This window comes from Parasteatoda tepidariorum, chromosome 4, assembly GCF_043381705.1.
Source record: "Parasteatoda tepidariorum isolate YZ-2023 chromosome 4, CAS_Ptep_4.0, whole genome shotgun sequence".
In the NCBI taxonomy this organism is placed as follows: Eukaryota; Metazoa; Arthropoda; class Arachnida; order Araneae; family Theridiidae; genus Parasteatoda; species Parasteatoda tepidariorum.
In genome coordinates this window covers 17,452,157-17,470,483 of record NC_092207.1, presented here as the reverse complement: position 1 = coordinate 17,470,483, position 18,327 = coordinate 17,452,157, and the positions used below count along the sequence as shown (strand labels likewise).

Genomic DNA, 18,327 nt, shown 5'->3' with positions numbered 1-18,327 from the left:
AAATATCTATTTCACTTTTAGCTTACAAATTTCTTTTCGTTAGAGTTTAAACTTATAAAATCACTCCATGAAAAATTTCTTACTTCTTATTTCTTTCGACTTTAAGTTAATCTTTTTTTACCAATTATTAGAAGTAATTCCTGCCATAATTTAACTTTTTCCACCTTCTTAACCTAAATTTTTCCACCTTTTTTTTAGATAACTAAACATTTGTCTAAAGGCTTCAGTTTTGCTGCGTAGTTTGGATGTTACCGTAAAATTTTATTCTCAAATATGTGATGTTATCACCCAGTTAAACCTAAATAAAAATATTCCCTCTAATAAGTTATGTTACATTGTTTGACTTAATAAGAAATATAAAGCACATTCTTTGTAAGTCGTAGTTTGAGTCAAATCTGAGTTCGTAATTAAAGTTAAAATATCAAGGTTTAGATTATTTTTAACTTATGTAAAAGAGAACTAGATGCAAATTTTAAAAATCAAATTCTATTTCTTTTTGACGTTTAAAAACTTCACTGTCTTTATTGGTAAGTTTAAAATGGATCTTCTTTGCCGTCCTCAATTTTACATTGAGAATCGCTTTGCGCATTGGCAAAGGTCTTAGTAAGGGAAAAAGAATTGACAAGAAGTCTGCTAGTTTTAACGTTGAAGGGCAAGCTTATTTTTTTTCCTGGTATGTAGTTTGTTTGGCTCAATCTCTCATTTCAGTTACAGGGATAATTGCTCTATTTATTGCAATTTTTAAAGCTTCAGTCAATATTTTATATTTCAGTTTTTGATTGTTTTGTGTTTAGTGTAAAGAGTCTATTCATTTATGTTAAGTGTCATTGAACTTATTGTACATGCAGATATGCAAAGAGAAAATTTTTTTCTTATTTTTAAAGTATTCCTTCAATAATGCTGTGTATGAAAATATTATTCAAAGTGTGGAGATAAAACAAAAACTTTACAAATTAAACTGCCACTCTAGTTGCATTGAAGTGAAGCAATATAACAAAAGAATAATTCAATAATATTCCAAATAAATAAGTTAAAATCATTTGAAAATGAGCATATAAAAACAATCTAAGGCAAACCAAGAAAGGCTAAGCAGCATAGACCCAAAATTTGTATTCAAATATATTAATTTAATTAAAATTTAAAGAGATTAAAAATAAACACGAAGGCAATACACTACTTTTTCATGGGCACTGTACAAGCCTTTGCACGGGATCCTTTCAGTAAATAGCTGTTTAAATAAGTGTTTGTGATTCAAAGCACGATTTTAAAAAAAATAGTTTTCACTGTCAGCAACAGATGAAATATGGAAGTTTCACCATATGCCAGCGGTTCCCAAATGTGGAAGAGTTAGGACTCTTTTAAGGTATTAACAGTTTTGAAAGCCATAATTATATTTAGATCCAATCAAAAATCATTAGTTATTCAATATCTCACACGTCTTTACAAAGTTTATTAAAATAAACTGTTAATAGAAAAGAAATGGCAAATATTTTTAAAATTAANCAAAAAAAAAAAAAAAAAAAACAATTTTTCTATTAATGTGTTAAATAAATTGTAGAAAGGACATGCATTTATAAAAAATTCCATTAATATTTCCCTATGTGATCTTCAAATCGAAATGAAGCAACTAAATTTGTTTGAAATGTTTCCCTACTAGATTTTTAATAAAAAAATAAAAATTATTACACTGGTTATATTTTTTTAGCATTTATTCTTGATATATTTTTCTTCTTCTTGTTTTATAAACAAAGTACAAATATCATAATAAAATCTAGTTCATAACATATTAAAGTTCTGAAGAGGAGTAAGATGTATAAAAGAGAAAGCAAATTTTTTACATGCAATAAAAAAGAAAAATATGAACACATTTTTGATAGAACAACATTGCACCAACCTTAGATGAAAAAAAAAATGTATTATGCTTGGAAAATGGAACACAGAATCATTCAGAAAAGAAATCTTAGAAGTCAAAGCATTTCTTAGCACATTGCATTAAATCATTTTAAGGAAATCTGGCTCTAGGTTTTCCGAACAAGGCCTTTTCCACTGCATAAAAACTGCTACTCACAGTTGTGTTTCTTCATGTAGCCAAATAAATGATTATCCTAAAGATATCCAGATCATAAGGATGATGGTCAAGGACTGGTCATCTGATTTAAAATAGAAGTGTGCATATGTGTATAAATGCTCAGGGTTAAATCCTCCATCCCTGAAAAAGAAAAGCAAAATAATGTAATCTCTTAAGAGAACAAAAGAAAAAAAACACATTTAATTAAAAAACATTGGAACAATATACACTCATAGAAATTTTGATCTATATTTTGAATTTATTTTTATTTAAATGTGAGCAGAAAGTATCGTTTTATAAAAATTTATTATTCCCTATAAAATATTCTTATATGTAAAAAAAAAAAAGAGTTTAATTTTGATAATCTAAAATTCAATTATTTTTTTAAAAATCCTATTTTATTGTTCTTAAAATATTTCATGTAAGCTAAGTATTTGTATGATGAATTCAATTTTCCAATAAAAATTGGCTAAAAAATAAAAATGCTAGTACTAGAGTTTTAGTGTACAACTTAGTCGTGGTTTGGAAACCTAGGGCTGTTGCTCACTCTTCGCATGCTACTGATTTCCTGTGGTTTTGAAGGCTAAATGACACTACCCAGCCCAAACACTGAGGCAGTAAGTAAGAGACACTCTAATGCAAAAATTTAGAAATTCATCCCCTGCATGCCTCTTACTTACCACTTGCTTCCTGAGTGTGTGGTTTGCTATGCCGCAGCTGAGATGCGTAAGGTAGCAGGCCAATTGACATAGAATTATGCACAAGTCTCAGTAGTAGCATTTATAACAATAATAATTAAAAAATCAAAAAGCTGCACTGAAAATTTCATGATTTTTAAAAAATAATTTCAGACATTTTGTTCTAAATACCATTTGTAGATTCATGAAAGATTTAAGTAAACCAAGCTTCTTTTGAGATCCTATCAACAAAGAAAACATGAATCTTGAAAAATCAGTGCGGTTGAAAAATTAAATTTCGTAATTCAAATGCACTGAGAAAACTTCATAGTGAGCCAGACACAGAACTATAAGTTGGCACTATTTTTTTAAAAAAAATCTTAGTGCAAGTAAAAAATGCAATAATTTATTAATTTTATTTTATAAACCCCACAGTAACATATGAAGACATGTTCACCAAATAAACCTTCCCCTTCATTTTGAAGAACTGTTGGTTGAAGCCACGTTTTTGGAGAATTATGGATATATTCTTAATTTCATTAGAAACGACACTTTGCAGGGAATTCTCATAGAATTTTATAAATCATACAACTTGTTTAAATGCATTATCTACAGTATGAAAAAATAAGCATTATACACTTTAAATAGTTTTTGGCCTAGTGATAAGGTATTTACATTTACATCCTTAGATGTAATCTTTATTATAATTTGACAACTAAATTATTTTAGTTAACGCGTATATTAGAAAGTTTGCTTTTACGTGGTGTAAAATAAAACTCTCTTTTTTTCTTTGAGAAAATTGGCAAGGTTGTCTTTTTATACACATATGCATTTTAGCACAAGAAAGTTCAAATGTTAAGATGGTATTACAATTCAGAAAAGTTCCTTAATTATAATCTCATTAATACAGAATAGAAATCAGATGAACAGTTTCTGAGATCTGGTGGGACAAGTAATATAACTTTTCACAAAATCACATGTGACTAAAAAGTAGTTTATCACTGTTTCAAGAAGAAAAATGTAGTATAAACAATTAAAAGAATACATTTTTTTAAAGATTTCTAAATTTTCCAGATTTTTTTTAAAAATAAAACAAATGTTTTCATACAGTTTTTTTTGTATGTTTAATAAGAATAATTTATGAAACTGTAACTTAAATTAGAAGCTGAAAGAAAGACTAACTTTTGAAGATTTAATAGAACTATTAAATTGGTTTACATTTTTGTTCTGTTAAAAATCACATTATTTATTGACCTAGCAGAACCAAGTTGCATTAGAACTAACAGCTGCTCACAAGAGAATTAATTATTATTCAAACTAACGGGCTAATCAGAACATGCAATTAATTACTCACTAACATGTTCTGTTTACAATTTCAATGAATTTGTATCCTAGCTAACAACTGTTGCCAACAAGACATTAATTAGCATTTCAAGTAACAGCTGTTCCTAATATGTTCCGAAATTTAAAAATTCAAGTGGTTATTTAACACATCTTAGATAATGGGACAACTGAGAATATGACACATCTATGGCAGATATGCCTTCACAAACTTTATAAAAATTTTCTTACATAAAATTTTTTAACTTTACATTATTGAATATTTTTTTAAACGCCTAATAAAAATGAAGCATTTAAAGAAGTATTATAAACTTGTTTTGCATTTTTTATTACCTTTTCAACTTAAAATAATTAGGACTGAAATCAGTGATATATTTTTTACAGGGTTCCCACTCAATTTCAGAAAAAAAATTCCCTTACTTTTCCAGGTATATCAGGTAAATTTCAATGAAAATCAATACCATATTTTATCGACGCTACGAAATTTTTCATCAGAAAATTTTCATTCTTTTATTTGTAATGCTAAGTGTTAGATTTTCTATGTAAAACAAATATTATATGAGGAAGGAAGCATTTCAGTTTGTCTAAAATGTGAAATTTTTACAATAAATAATTGTAATAGATGTTAGAATTACTTAACTCGAATTTCAACAACTTAGTACTGTTACTGACAATTTTAAGACTGATTTTTTTCCAGGTATAAAGAAGGAATTTTCCAGTTTTTTGTAAAAAAATTGCAACTTTCCCTGATTTTTGGCGTTGAAATAAAATTCCCTGACAATTCCAGGTTTTCCCTGACTCGTGGGAACCCAGATTTTTATTGCCAATAAAAATGATTGAAAAACTGTATATTTTAGTCACAAAAGTCCATTAAATCTTCCCACCTCTAATTAGAAGTAATCCCATAAAGGATGGAAATATTTCTGATAAGTTATTTTTATAGGTATAAAATATTAAACAAAAACCTACACCCTTAATCAAGTGTGGCCATTTGGATTTCTTGACATAATTTCCTAATTTAAATCTACATATATTCGTATACAAATGCTAATATGAGAAAAATGCCCAAATATCTAAGAAAGTTGTAAACAAATTTTGATGTTTCACTTTTTGTTTGAACTGATATTGATTACAGAATTATAGTCTATATTATCAATCAAATTACTTCAATTTTTTGTATTGATTAAATGTTACAATAAATGATAATAAAAAACAATGGCATATATTATTAGAATACTCAGTCATATGAAATTAAAGAAATTATGCAATGATCAGTGCACAACTTTAGAGATAATTGTACCCGGAGTTCATATTTTCCTCATAAGATAGCATTAATGAGGAAAAACAACACAGTGAGTATGTTGTCCTTTTAAGATAAATATTTCCACAAAGAGAAAGTGTTATTTCTAATGTACTTATAATGCAAAAATAACTCATAAAATTCATTTTTCATTTCACAACACAAGAAAGTTATTAAAATGGTTGGGTAGCAGTTGTATTTCAACTTCTTCCTTTTACTCTGAATGATTTAAGAAAAAGCTGGAATTTTCTTACTATCTGGATCTAGCAATACGCCCTGACATCAAGAAATTAACACTCAAAATTTTTCAGAAAGTTTTTACTTTTATGGACAACATTGTATCAATGTAACTACATGCACAACATAAAACAGAAATTTCACTTAGTTAGAGAAACTTCATTAGCTTCAAAAATATGCAGATAGAAACAGAAGTCAACACGTTTAACTCACTAAAAAATAGGCGACTTGCAAGATGTCAACGAGAAGAAATAAAAGTAATTTAAACCATAAAATGGAAAATAAGTTGAGAAACAAAACTAGAAAAACTGCAATAGCCGAGCGTGAAACAGAACAAGACAAAGTATAGTGGCTGAGAGGAGCAAATCAGGTTCAAATGCATTTCCACATAATATGAAGAGATGGTGAGGAGGAACTGTTAACAAGGGAATCAGCTTTCATATGAATGAAACAAGATTTTAAGGCATCTAGATAAGCTAATATGACTATGGAGGATACAATTGTGGCATTGTCGAAAGTGAATCTATGCCTAAGATTCCAACAATGGGCAACAATTGATGATTTATTGTACTCTTGATAAAGGACATATCTATTGCATGCCAGGCAACTACTACACTTTTTGCAAAATATTTTCTAGAATGGTAGTCATTTTGAAACCAAAGCTTTCAGAATTTTGGGTAATTTTGCCAACATTTTAAAAGTCACACCACAAAGTAGCTGGAAACATGTGGCATTACATAAGAACTTCTAAATCATTTATATGTAGTGGCGTGGAAAATAGGATTAAATGAATAAAAAATATTACATTAAAGCATCAATTCAGCAACCACTAGAATAAATTTTTAAAAAAAGCGTAGAAAGTTGGCAGCCCTGCTATTGTGTTTAAGTCTAAATTTTAAAGCGTGCCTCGTTTTTCTCATGTAGTCAAGCTCGCACTGGCAAGTAATGTGGTAAATACCCTAGAGATTTTCAAAACTAAAAAGATCTAAAAAAAAAAGACTTAAATTTAATTTTGTTAAGTCCTAAAAATGACTTTTAAACCAAAACGAGAGGGGATATATATCATATAACAAAAAAAAATAAATAAACAAAAAGTAAAGCAACAAATTCACTGTAAGGATTCTAAGTGGGTTGTCCCGGTCGTAGTATAGCTCGAGTGTAGTTGAATCAACTATATAAATGTGAAATCCACGGTTAGCAGCAAGTAAGCGGAAGAAGTTAAGTTTGGACATTAAAGAAGATGAGTCAGAGTAAAGGTTGAATGCATGGAGAACAAAAGTGTGAAATATAGTTCTACAAAACTAGGGTGATTAGAACTAACTCAAGGAGTTTCGTTACAAGAACATCTTAAAAAGGTATGGTAAAATTAATTTTCCCGCCTAAGTAAATTGAACGTTGGGGTCAATTGAGTTGACAACAGAAAGAAACTCTAGAAAACCTCTTATCACTGTCTACTAAGAAAAAAATATCTTATCTCATAAGAATTAGAAAAATTAAAAACGTTTTCATAACAATGAATGAAAATTCCTCAATTTGTTTATAGTATTTACCATTAAAATAAAAATCAGTTTTCTGTGCTCGTTTGGACTGTACTAAACGTAATGCCATTTCAAATTGTGCTTGTTTCTATGACCTCCTATAAGTTTACAAATCTCAACCTGCTTTTAGACATATTATATATAACATTGCCTCTACATTGATTGTTTCTCGATATTTAGTTCTTATCATTTCACCTCTAGCAAAATCCATACTGTTAAAAAAATTTCTATAATTTTGTTTCCCAACTAGCACATTTTTCCTATTCCAAGAATATTATGCAATCTCTTGGTGTTGTTTCTCTTTTAACTAATGTCATCATAACGTGTAATAATAATGAATGACACACTTTTCCAAGCTTAGGCATAAAGAAAAAAAAAGGAATCGGAAACAGTAACCCAGAAGTCTTAGGACGAATTTGCATCCCTAGCGCCATATGTTCTTAGCTTTATACGGTCAACCATTCATAGCGTGTAAAAATGCTTTTTACCCTAATTTGCCCCTCTTGGCCACAGTGGTTTTTCCTGTTGTTTTTTCATCTTTATTTTTGTTTCACTCTCGGCTACTATGGTTCAACTCGACCTTATTTTCCATTGCCAACTTTTCATTTTATATTTCAAATTACTTCCTTTCTTCGCATTCACACCAGACAAGTTTTTAGAATGGGCACATATTTTTGACAGTATTAAAAATTTTGAATTTTATTTCCATCTGCATATTTTTCAAGACAATGAAGTTTTTTAATCAAGTAATATTTTACCGCATCAGTTTCTTGGGAATAATGCAGTTAATAAAATAAGATTATTTTTTATTTGCAATTATATTTATTAAAAAAAAATACATTACCATACATCTTTAAATGGGCCTCAGAAAGAACAATATCTCTACTGCCATGTCTCTGAAATAAAAATTTTGTAATTAAAAAATTATAATTTGTACTGATTTTTTTTTCAGTGAATTAAAAATTGAATTGTGAATTCAGGATCCATTTTTGTTTTTTCATTTTCTTCTTTTCGTTCCTTCATTTTCTACAAACATTCATATGTAGGTCTCAACCAAATATTCTCATACTTTAAAGTTTTTCTTTGTTAAAAAAAAGTGAAGATGGTTCAAATATATTGTATTAAAATGGCAATTTACAGTTCTCAATAAGTAAAGTACAATTTTTCAACATTAATCTATGCGATTTATTATAATTATTATATAAACGTAGGAAAGTTAAACTTAATAGCTAACTATTATTCCTCAGTTAACATTTCATATTATAATATACTGTTTGAAATGCAAAGATTTATATGTAGGTCTCAACCAAATATTTTCATACTTCAAAGTTTTTCTTTGTTAAAAAAAATGAAGATGGTTCAAATATACTGTATTAAAATGGCAATTTATAGTTCTCAATAAGTAAAGTACAATTTTCAACATTAATCTATGCAATTTACAATTACTACATAAATGTAGGAAAGTTAAACTTAATAACTAACTATTATTCCTCAGTTAACATTTCATAACATAATACACTGTTTGAAATGTAAAGAACTACTTATTTAATTTTCATTTTGGTGAGTTTTACAAATAATTACACTCAGCAAATGTGTGAAATTTTATAGATATTTCTTTTTCATTTTCAATTTTCGACACAGAACAGAAACAAAAGCAGACAAATAACAAAAGTAATTTTCAAGTAGGTAAAACTGTTTTCTCATTAGAAATTGCATATTTTAAAAACATTACATATTTGTAGTGAATTCACAGAATATTTCAATTAATAACATTTTCACCAGAGGAAAGGTAGGTACTTTATTTACGCCATACTAGAGCTGTACAATGGGCTATTGGCAATGTTCTGAGAATTATTCCCGAGGATTATCCGAAGACATGCCATGAATTTGAACCTCTGCAGAGGGATGGCACCCCTGCCTCGGTAGCCCGGCGACCTGCGTGCGAAGTCGAGCACTTTACAGCAAAACTGTTTAACGAGGACCGATTCCCCGCACCCTCTGTCCCTACGAAAGCTGATCAAAGTGGTCACCCACCCACAGGGAGTGATGCTTGACTTTGGTATTCTACCGGGAACAGTGTCTCTACTAGGACCACAAATGGAAAGGGAGTTACTACTAAAAATACATTACTTTCATATTTTAACTAATTCATAAAATTCAAAGATATAAATTTAAGAAAAAAATATAATTTTTTTTACTAAGATAATAAATAAATTTACACACTTCTTGAATTGAGAGCCATCCAAAAACCAAAATTTTTTGCTGATGATATTTACAACTAATTTTGCATAAAGCTGGACACTGTCACTAATTGGAAAAACTTAAATATTATGTGCTAAAGTTTGCCAAAGAAAGTATTATCTTCTTCAAAAAATATACTAATCTGATTGTTCATTAAAAAAATATATTTGTAAAAATATTATTTCGTATTTGTCATTCATAAAAAGTAGCATACAGATTACTACAAGAATTCCTTATAATTCACAAAAAGTAAATTCTGTGTATGTAAAAACAAGTTTATTACTTATTTACTTTACTTACAGTATAACTTGTTATTTATTGCACTTTAACAGAAAAATGTACAAATCATATAACACAAAAAAAATTTAAGTATCCAGATTGTGACTAATATTTAATGAGTACCAATATACAAACATTTAAATAAACGAGATATGCAATCATTATTTTAATAACAAAAGATAAATTTTAATTTAATTTCTTTTAATTAACCCTTTAACTTTAGACTTTTTACTCAATTCAGGGTACAATAAGTTTACTTTCAAACACAGAAATAGAATATTTTAAAATTTCAATGAAGAGAAACATTCTGAAATAACAAAAGATTAGTCTCAAACTTTCAAGCACATAAAATATTAAATTTTAATGAAAAACTTTGATATTTAATGTGCTTAATGAAAGAGTTAGGAGGAAGAATATGTTAAAAGAAACATTTCTGTAAAATGAAGAAAATCTGTTTTGAAATGCATAAAAACGACAAAACACAGTTTAAAAACATTGTATGCAATCAAAAAAATCCTTAAATAAAAATTTGAAATATAATGTCCTTAAACCTAGAAAATGAAGATTTTTTGTTTAAGAGCTTTTTAACATGTTCTTCGTTAAACAAAACATTACAAATCAGAAAAAATAAATAAATGTAGACAATACCAAAATTTTGTTTTTCCTGATCCGGATGAGCCACACATTTCTGGAACTTTCTTCAGTAGCATTCAACCTTTTAAAAGTCTATCAAGTGTTGCGCTCGGATTCAGATATTTTTCAATTTTTAAAACTTCAACTGCACTCAGACCAAGTCTGCCTTTTCTGCAGACAATCCAACTTCTGAAACATATAAGAGCATAAGAGAATTGTTTACTTAGGAATATTCTACTATTCTCTGAATTGAATTAGAATGACTCAACTCACAGAATTGTTTAATTCTCTCAATTTCTCATACTAAATTGAATAAACGTTTCTATTTGGTATTTGGCCAATTTTCTTGACTGAATATTGGACAAAATCACTATTCGATCGTTATATCTCGAATATTTATTATAATAGTATGATAACTCAATTAATATAATTTTTGATTTATTTGCGAATAATAAAAATCAAAACTATAATGTTCATTTCTTTGAAAGAAGGCAATTACATGGTGACTGCCAATACATTTTGATAGGTTTTCATATTTTTAAAATTTTTTTTCATTTATAAGTAATCCATATTTTTTCTAAAAAATTTATAGGGCCTAACATAATTATGCAGATAAGAAAAAAAGTATAAAATTTTAAATGTTTCATTTAGAATGAAAATATAAAATATAACCGACATTTCGTAGAAATAACAAAAAGTAAAACATATTTTTATTTTGAAATTCTCTTTTTATAAGCAATAATAGGATTTATTTTAAAAATTTATTTAAAATGAAATTTTAAATTAATAGGAAACAATGCAAGTACAGATGAAATGAAATATGAAAGCAGAAAAGAGCTCGTGACTGACATATATTACAATTTTTATGTGATGTTACTAATTCATATACTAACATTTTAATAAACTGTTTCCATTACTGTTATAAAATAATTAAAAGCAAAAATTTTTGATTTCATATCTAAAATAGTTAAAAGCTTTAAAATTTGTTATTGGAGACATGCTTTTAAATTGTTTATTTTTTGACTTTATTAGACATGCTATTAATTATTTTTGTTATATTACTATTTGTTTCATGGAATTGCCCTTAAAACAATCATTGATAATTATTCATCATTATTTACATGTTGGCAAATATCCTTCCTTTTTATAAATTTATAAAGTAATGTTTTGGAACAATAAATGAAAAATATTCACTCGGAAAAAGAATTTAGACTATCATCCAAGTTTTTGATGCTTGTTATGTCAAAAAAATAAAAAAACATAAATAAATAAAATAAAAAAAACAATGCTGGAGGAAATTTTTTTTACTAAAATCACTTTCAGCAACAAATATAAAATCAATTTAATCAATCAAAAGTCTAATTTAATGAAAAAAAAGTGACAATTCAAAAATGGGGGGAAATTCCATATTGCGATCTGTCATGCAAACTACAATAGCCATGGTACAAAATTGATTTTAAACTTGCAAATTTAAAAAAAACAACAACATGTAAATGTTTGCCTGGGGGAGGTTACAAGTTATACCATACAAGTTTGTCTTTTTTTGGGATTTTTTTTCTAGTTTCTTTGCAGGCCGCTGCCCGGAAGTTGACAAGACTTGGCGATCATTCTGCCACAAATCACGAAATGGTAATCTCTTCAATTTCTCCAAGTTAGTTCCCTTCTCTAATACTTTTTCAAGTTCCTCGCAGGAAACTGCCAGGAAATAGTTAAGACTGAAATATATCTGTTTAAAAGTTACTAAATAAATAATTGAATTGCTTCAAACTTTTGATTTAAAAAAGTTATCAGAGAATATTTCCATTTTTTTTTCTTAAAATAGTATTACGCAGAGGAATAATTATTCTATCATCAAAAAATTGCTAAACAAGAAAAAAAAAACACTCATAAATTGCACAAGAAGCTCCAATGTCATTTTAAAACATTTGTCAATAGATAATTTTTTAGGAAAATAATGTAGAGAATATTAATGTTATGAATGTAAAATTTGCATTAAAAATAAAATACGACTCGTAATCAAACCTATGGAGAAAACTTGAGTTTTTGATAACCTTTTTCATTCTTATAAATATTTTATAAACACCAACGAACTTCGATAACAAAGTTTGGCAAGTTCGTTAAGTTATTTTCAAGTTCATGAAGATTATAAATCCAGAATTAAACAGTTTAAAACGAACACTCTTTGACACTGGAAACGTTAACAATTCTCTAGCTATTATATATTATTTAATAACTACATACAAGTGATCTATGTGACACAAAATCAAAAACACTATTTATTTTTTTTAAAAGTTCGCATTGGATATCGCTACCGGTTGCTTAATTTTGCTACACTAAACCTTAGTAAACTATGGCTCTTGAACTTAGGATTCATTTTTGCTGCATATATAAAATTCGCGAATTCGGAGATGCGATTCAAAACCCGATTTGCGAATTTTTCGCTGATGATGCTGTGTTCCACAGTAGTTCAACATTATTTTCAATAAAAAATATTGTCTTCTGATGCTTGTACACTTTCCAGTCAGCCTACTAAGTAACCAAAAAGTTCATATCTTCGCTAAATTTGCCAAAAGCCACAGTATGCCACAGTAGTACTACATAATTTTCAAATAAAATAATTACTAGTACATTTTGTATCATTAGCTGTAACAGCCTTATTAAAAGCGGAGTAAAATATGCCTCAATTTAATTTTAAAGTGGCTTGTTTTAAATGTTAACTTTACAAGCTTATGACGTTGCTCAAAAATTAAATTATAAGACAAACAATTTCATCATCTTATTTTATACCTTATCCTGTTTAGTGATGAATTTATCGCATTTGTTAATGAATTAGAAATTAAAGTCTTTTAATCAAATTTTATTAAAAATGTACATGATTTTAATTTAAATTAAAATGAAGTAAGAGATTTAATCCGTAGATCAAATGGAAAAATATATAAATATATTCAGATTGAACAAATATTTAAATTAATGGATATTAAATTAGTATTTAAGTCAATTGGTTTATTATTCCACCTTTTCAAAAATATTTGATGCGTCTAAATACAATTGACTATTTCACAAATCTTACCCTAATTAGGATTTTATGACATTATTTAACACTGATGATGACTAATAACTGGGTATAATTTTACGCAAATTCTATAATTAAGCATTATTGTAAGAGGCAATTATAATTCGCGATCGCAACGCTCGAGTACGCCGTCTAGCGGGAGCCTGTAAATATCAGACATTAATTTATCACGTTTTCATTTAGTTCCATCGAAATCATTGACAGAATCAGACGCCATTTTTTAGCAGCAAATAAGAAACAAAATTTCCCTAAGGAAAAGGCCGNATGGAAAAATATATAAATATATTTAGATTGAGCAAATATTTAAATTAATGGATATTAAATTAGTATTTAAGTCAATTGGTTTATTATTCCACCTTTTCAAAAATATTTGATGCGTCTAAATGCAATTAGCCATTTCACAAATCTTACCCTAATTAGGATTTTATGACATAATTTAACACTGATGATGACTAATAACTGAATATAATTTTAAGCAAATTCTATAATTAAGCATTAGTGTAAGAGGCAATTATAATACATTTATTTTATCCACATTGCAGAATTATAAAACCTCTGATGTAACTAAAACTAAAAAAATATAGATATAAGAAAAATTCGTGTTTTTTCCCTATCATCTAATATTACAATAACAACAATGAAACTTAGGTTATAAAGGATTAATAGTTTTGTGCTCATGCTTGCCAATTGTAATTAAATATTCCTTTTGTCAATTTCAAAATATCATCTGATTCTTTTTGACCAATGAGAATATTGTAAAATCCCATCATTTGCCTTGACCAATGAAAATATTGAAAACCCATCACATGATTAAATTCTTATCGATATAATTTTCTGAAATATCTTTCTTTTCAACTTGAGACACTGCCATTGAAACTTAACAAGTGTTATTGTGACTCAAAGCTATTAAAAAAATTGCTTTTTCAACGATTGTTTTCCACACTTTGTACTTTGTTTTCATGCTTTTTTACTCTCTCTTCTGGTTAAAGTATTCATCTTTTTTTGACGGTGATTTATTTTTTCAGCTAAAATGCTTTTATGACCTCTTCTTCTGGATTTATGTTTTCACTAAGTACACTTGGAAGTTGAATGGTTTTAATCCTAAGATGGATTTATTTCAAAGGCTGAATTTGATCTTTTACGAGTTGAAGGTTTTTTACTGGTTTCTTTACCTTGTTTACCAAGTCTACTCAGTATCCTGTTTTTGGGACATTTTAATGTCCTTTTATGAACTCTACATTGCTCTGGATTTCTGTTCCTACTTTGTTCCTTAGATATTTTTGTTCAATATTTTGATACACCATTTGTTCAATGTGTATTTATTATAATCAATTCGTTTTTCGATGGTTCAATATCATTTCTATTAATTCTTAAAATATTTAGAATCGTATATTGGCTTTTGCCGATCTATTAGATTTCCTTATTTGGAAGTTGGTATATTTTTAAGCAATTAAATGAATCTTAAATCTTCATTTTCCTAATTTCTCCTTCAGAATAAATTCTTTTCTTCTATTTAGTACAAAACTATCCACAAATCATAGATACAATTTGGATTCTTTTAAATCATTAATTCTTTTATCGGTAACTGAATTTCATTTGGATTAAATCCCAAATTTTTTGGAATAGTTCATGGGCTGTTACCAATAAATTGGATTAGCTCATTTTAAAGTTGATAAGCTTTTAAGCAATTAATTGAATCTTGTATTTTTTGTTTTCGAAGCTTTGCAGCAGTTTCTTTTTCAAGATTTTAAAAACTAATGTTTTTGCTGATTATGTATGTTAAATAAGTATTTTCTTTTCAGGTAACATTTAAACTAAAATGAAAATTAGTTCGAACTGGAATAGTAAAGTCACCCATATAGTAAATATTTTATTTATAAACTGGTATGTACCTTTAAAACTTTCTACTAATCGAATCGCGAAACTAAAAACAAGCAACCTGAAAATAAATAAATAGTACTTGTAAACAACTTTAATCTAAACTGCAGTAGATAAAATACAGTTTCCTTTAGATTTTCATACTTATGTAAATATTAAAAAATAAATTCATATAATGAACTTATAAGAAATATTAAATCTTAATGCCTCGAGATTTATTTCACTTTAAACATGAGTTCATATATTTAAAATAGCTTAATAGCAATTAGATTAATTTTGACAGTTCCTATTAAAGTTTAATATTGTAGATTTTTAAATTTTTACAATATATTTTTTATACAATATTTTATATCTCTCTTCGTCGAAAAATGTGTTTTGAATGGTAAGTCAATTTAGTAACCAAAACCTTCATAACCAAAAAAAAAAACAATTATCGTTTTAAAACTTACTGAAGAAAGTATTACGTACCAAAAAAGTCATTACCAGATTAAAATTATTAATAGTGCATTTTAAGGCAAACTGATTTAATAATCGAAAAATTCATATTGTATTTAAATTCACCAAAAAGGATTTTATATCATAGTACCATATTAATTTAGAATTGTTTCTAATTATTAATAGTACGTTTTATGATAAGCTGATTTAGTAACCAAATATTTCACATCGTTGTTAAACTTGCCAAAAATATTGCCTACTTCAGTAGTTCCGCATATTTTCAATTAAAATTATTGCTAGTGCACTTTACGTCAAGCGTTTCTGATACCAAATAGTTCATATTATCACTAAACTCTCCAAAAAGTTTGCATTTCGCAGTAGTAGTACAACATTACTTTTAATAAAAAAAAAATTATTGGCTTTGTTGCTTCTACACTTTTTAGTAAGCCTACTTAGTAACCAAAAAGTTCATATTTTAGCTAAACTTTCCAAAAGAATTGTATGGCACAGTAGTGCAACATTATGTTCACTTAAAATTATTACTAGAGCATTTTAAGGTAAATCTATTTAGTAACCAAAAAGTTCATATCGTAGCTAAACTTGCCAAAAGTATTATATACTTCTGTAGTACCACATTATTTTCATTTAAAATAATTGTTGGCACATTTAGTATTCTTATTTATAAAAGCCTTATTTAAAGATGTATTAAATATAATGCCCATTTTAATTTTTTAAGTGACTTGTATTAGATGTTTACCTCACGTGGTTATGCCATTTCTCAAAAATTATAACACAAATAATTTCGTCATCTTTTTATTTTATACCTTCCTCCTATTTTATGACGAATTTATCGCATTTGGAAATGAACTAAATGTTTATGCCTTTTAATAAAATTCTACAAAAAATTACACGTTTTTTATTTAAATTAAATTTAAGTAAGAGATTTAATTCGTAGATCAAACGTACATTCTGAAAAATAAATATGTTTAGTTTTAACAAATTTTTAAATTAATGGATATTAAATTAATATTTAAGTCAATTGCTTTACTATTCCACCTTTTCAAAAATATTTAGAGGAGTATGGGAAAAAATTGGAGATTCTGTCATTTCCATGTCTTTATGTCTCTTCGGAGTTTATTTATGCAGTTCTTCCTTTGGCACTCTTGAATTCAAAATTCTTGTAAAGAACAACATGCATGTGTAGTTTTAAGTATCAGATAAGTTTATCATCGTAAGTTTAGTATTTAAGCAAAATTTACCTTGACATCATTTTGGCTTTTGTTTCATATTGTTTTGCATTAAAATATCTAAGTTTCATTTGGCATTCTGGTTATCAAAATTATGTGTTCAGTAGTTATTTATGCTACTGTATTTATTTATTATTTTTTTTATTTGCATTGTTATTTGATTGTGGCAGAATTCATAGATCTACTCTTTAAAAATATATTTTCATGGAATGTACGGAATTAATGATTCTTTTACTCCTCGGGGGGCTGTTGCTCATGTTCTGGCTACTTATAAAAATCTGTCTGACAGCCCTCTTGGGGAACTGTTTTGATTGCTAAACACTAAAATAACAACTATTCTAAAGCCCAGTGACTACTTAACGCAGTGACCATGATAAAACTTCAAAAGTGGTAGATTTTACAGATAATGGTCGATGCGCATGATATAGAAAAAAATTAACCTTTTGTACATCATCAAATATTCTTCTTAGTGTTTAAGCAGTTAGAATAAAATAGCCTCGCCTCCTCGTTTGGCGTTCCCTGGGCAACATTGAGATACAATACAGGGATTATAAGCAAAGAATCATTTGTATCACAATGGCTAAGAGGTTATATGAAAAAGTGGAAATTTGATAAATTTAGTATTAATAAAGCACTCTAAAAACCTAATAAATAAGAATTTTTGTTTTAGCTGAAAATTTTTTAATGGAGTCACCACCACTTTAGAGTTATGCTTCTTCGTTTTCGCATGCCATCTATATGTTAGTAAAATTATCAGATCGGCTGACTTATAGCTGAAAAGACGGCTAATTATCTTTAAATTGTTGGAAGAGCCATTAAAATGTATTAATCTGTGTAAAGGTACTGTAAAAGGTATTGGCAATGTTTTAAAGAAAAAAGCAATTAACACTAAACAATTGGCGATTATTTGAAGTTTCATGAATCAAATATTAAAATTCTTTATTTATGAAACATCTAATTGTACTAATAATAGTGTTAATTTTATGTGGTTAAAATTAAATTAAATTTGTTAGTCAATACTTATTTCAGATGATGTAACATAAACATGCAAATCTGTCTATATTCAAGAAATGAAAATACAGATGTTTATCTCATTATTTTACAATATTTTAAACAGAAAATTTAAATAATGTAACAATACGAGGGTTGCTATTTATATTTCTGGCCTAATAATGAAAAAACAAATATGTAGGATCGAAATTGGTTTTTTTGCTTTTCAAAATATTCTCCACGATGATCAATACACTTTTGCATGCGTTTGAACCAATTTTCAAAGCACTTTTTCCAGTCCGATTGAGGTAACTCCAAAACATGCGTTTTGAATGCATCAACCGCTTCTTCGGGGGTCGAAAATCGTTGTCCACGTAATTTATTTTTGAT

At 27.6% G+C, this 18,327-nt stretch overlaps 1 protein-coding gene across 7 annotated transcripts in view; it reads right to left on the bottom strand.

The window, feature by feature from the left end:
- Window positions 1-1,960: 1,960 nt before the first annotated feature.
- Window positions 1,961-18,327, bottom strand: part of LOC107448147 (G-protein coupled receptor dmsr-1-like) — a 182,102-nt gene continuing 165,735 nt past the window's right edge. For 2 of the 7 annotated variants that reach the window (XR_011636541.1, XR_011636544.1), the window contains 3 exons: window positions 10,330-10,503; window positions 8,006-8,057; window positions 1,961-2,209 (listed from right to left, as the gene is read on the bottom strand). The gene's annotated coding sequence lies outside the window, so the exon portion shown is untranslated. Of the gene's footprint in view, window positions 2,210-8,005; window positions 8,058-10,329; window positions 10,504-12,305; window positions 12,645-18,327 lie in introns of those variants that run through there. The other 5 variants (XR_011636545.1, XR_011636542.1, XR_011636543.1 and 2 more) reach the window with 5 other exon arrangements.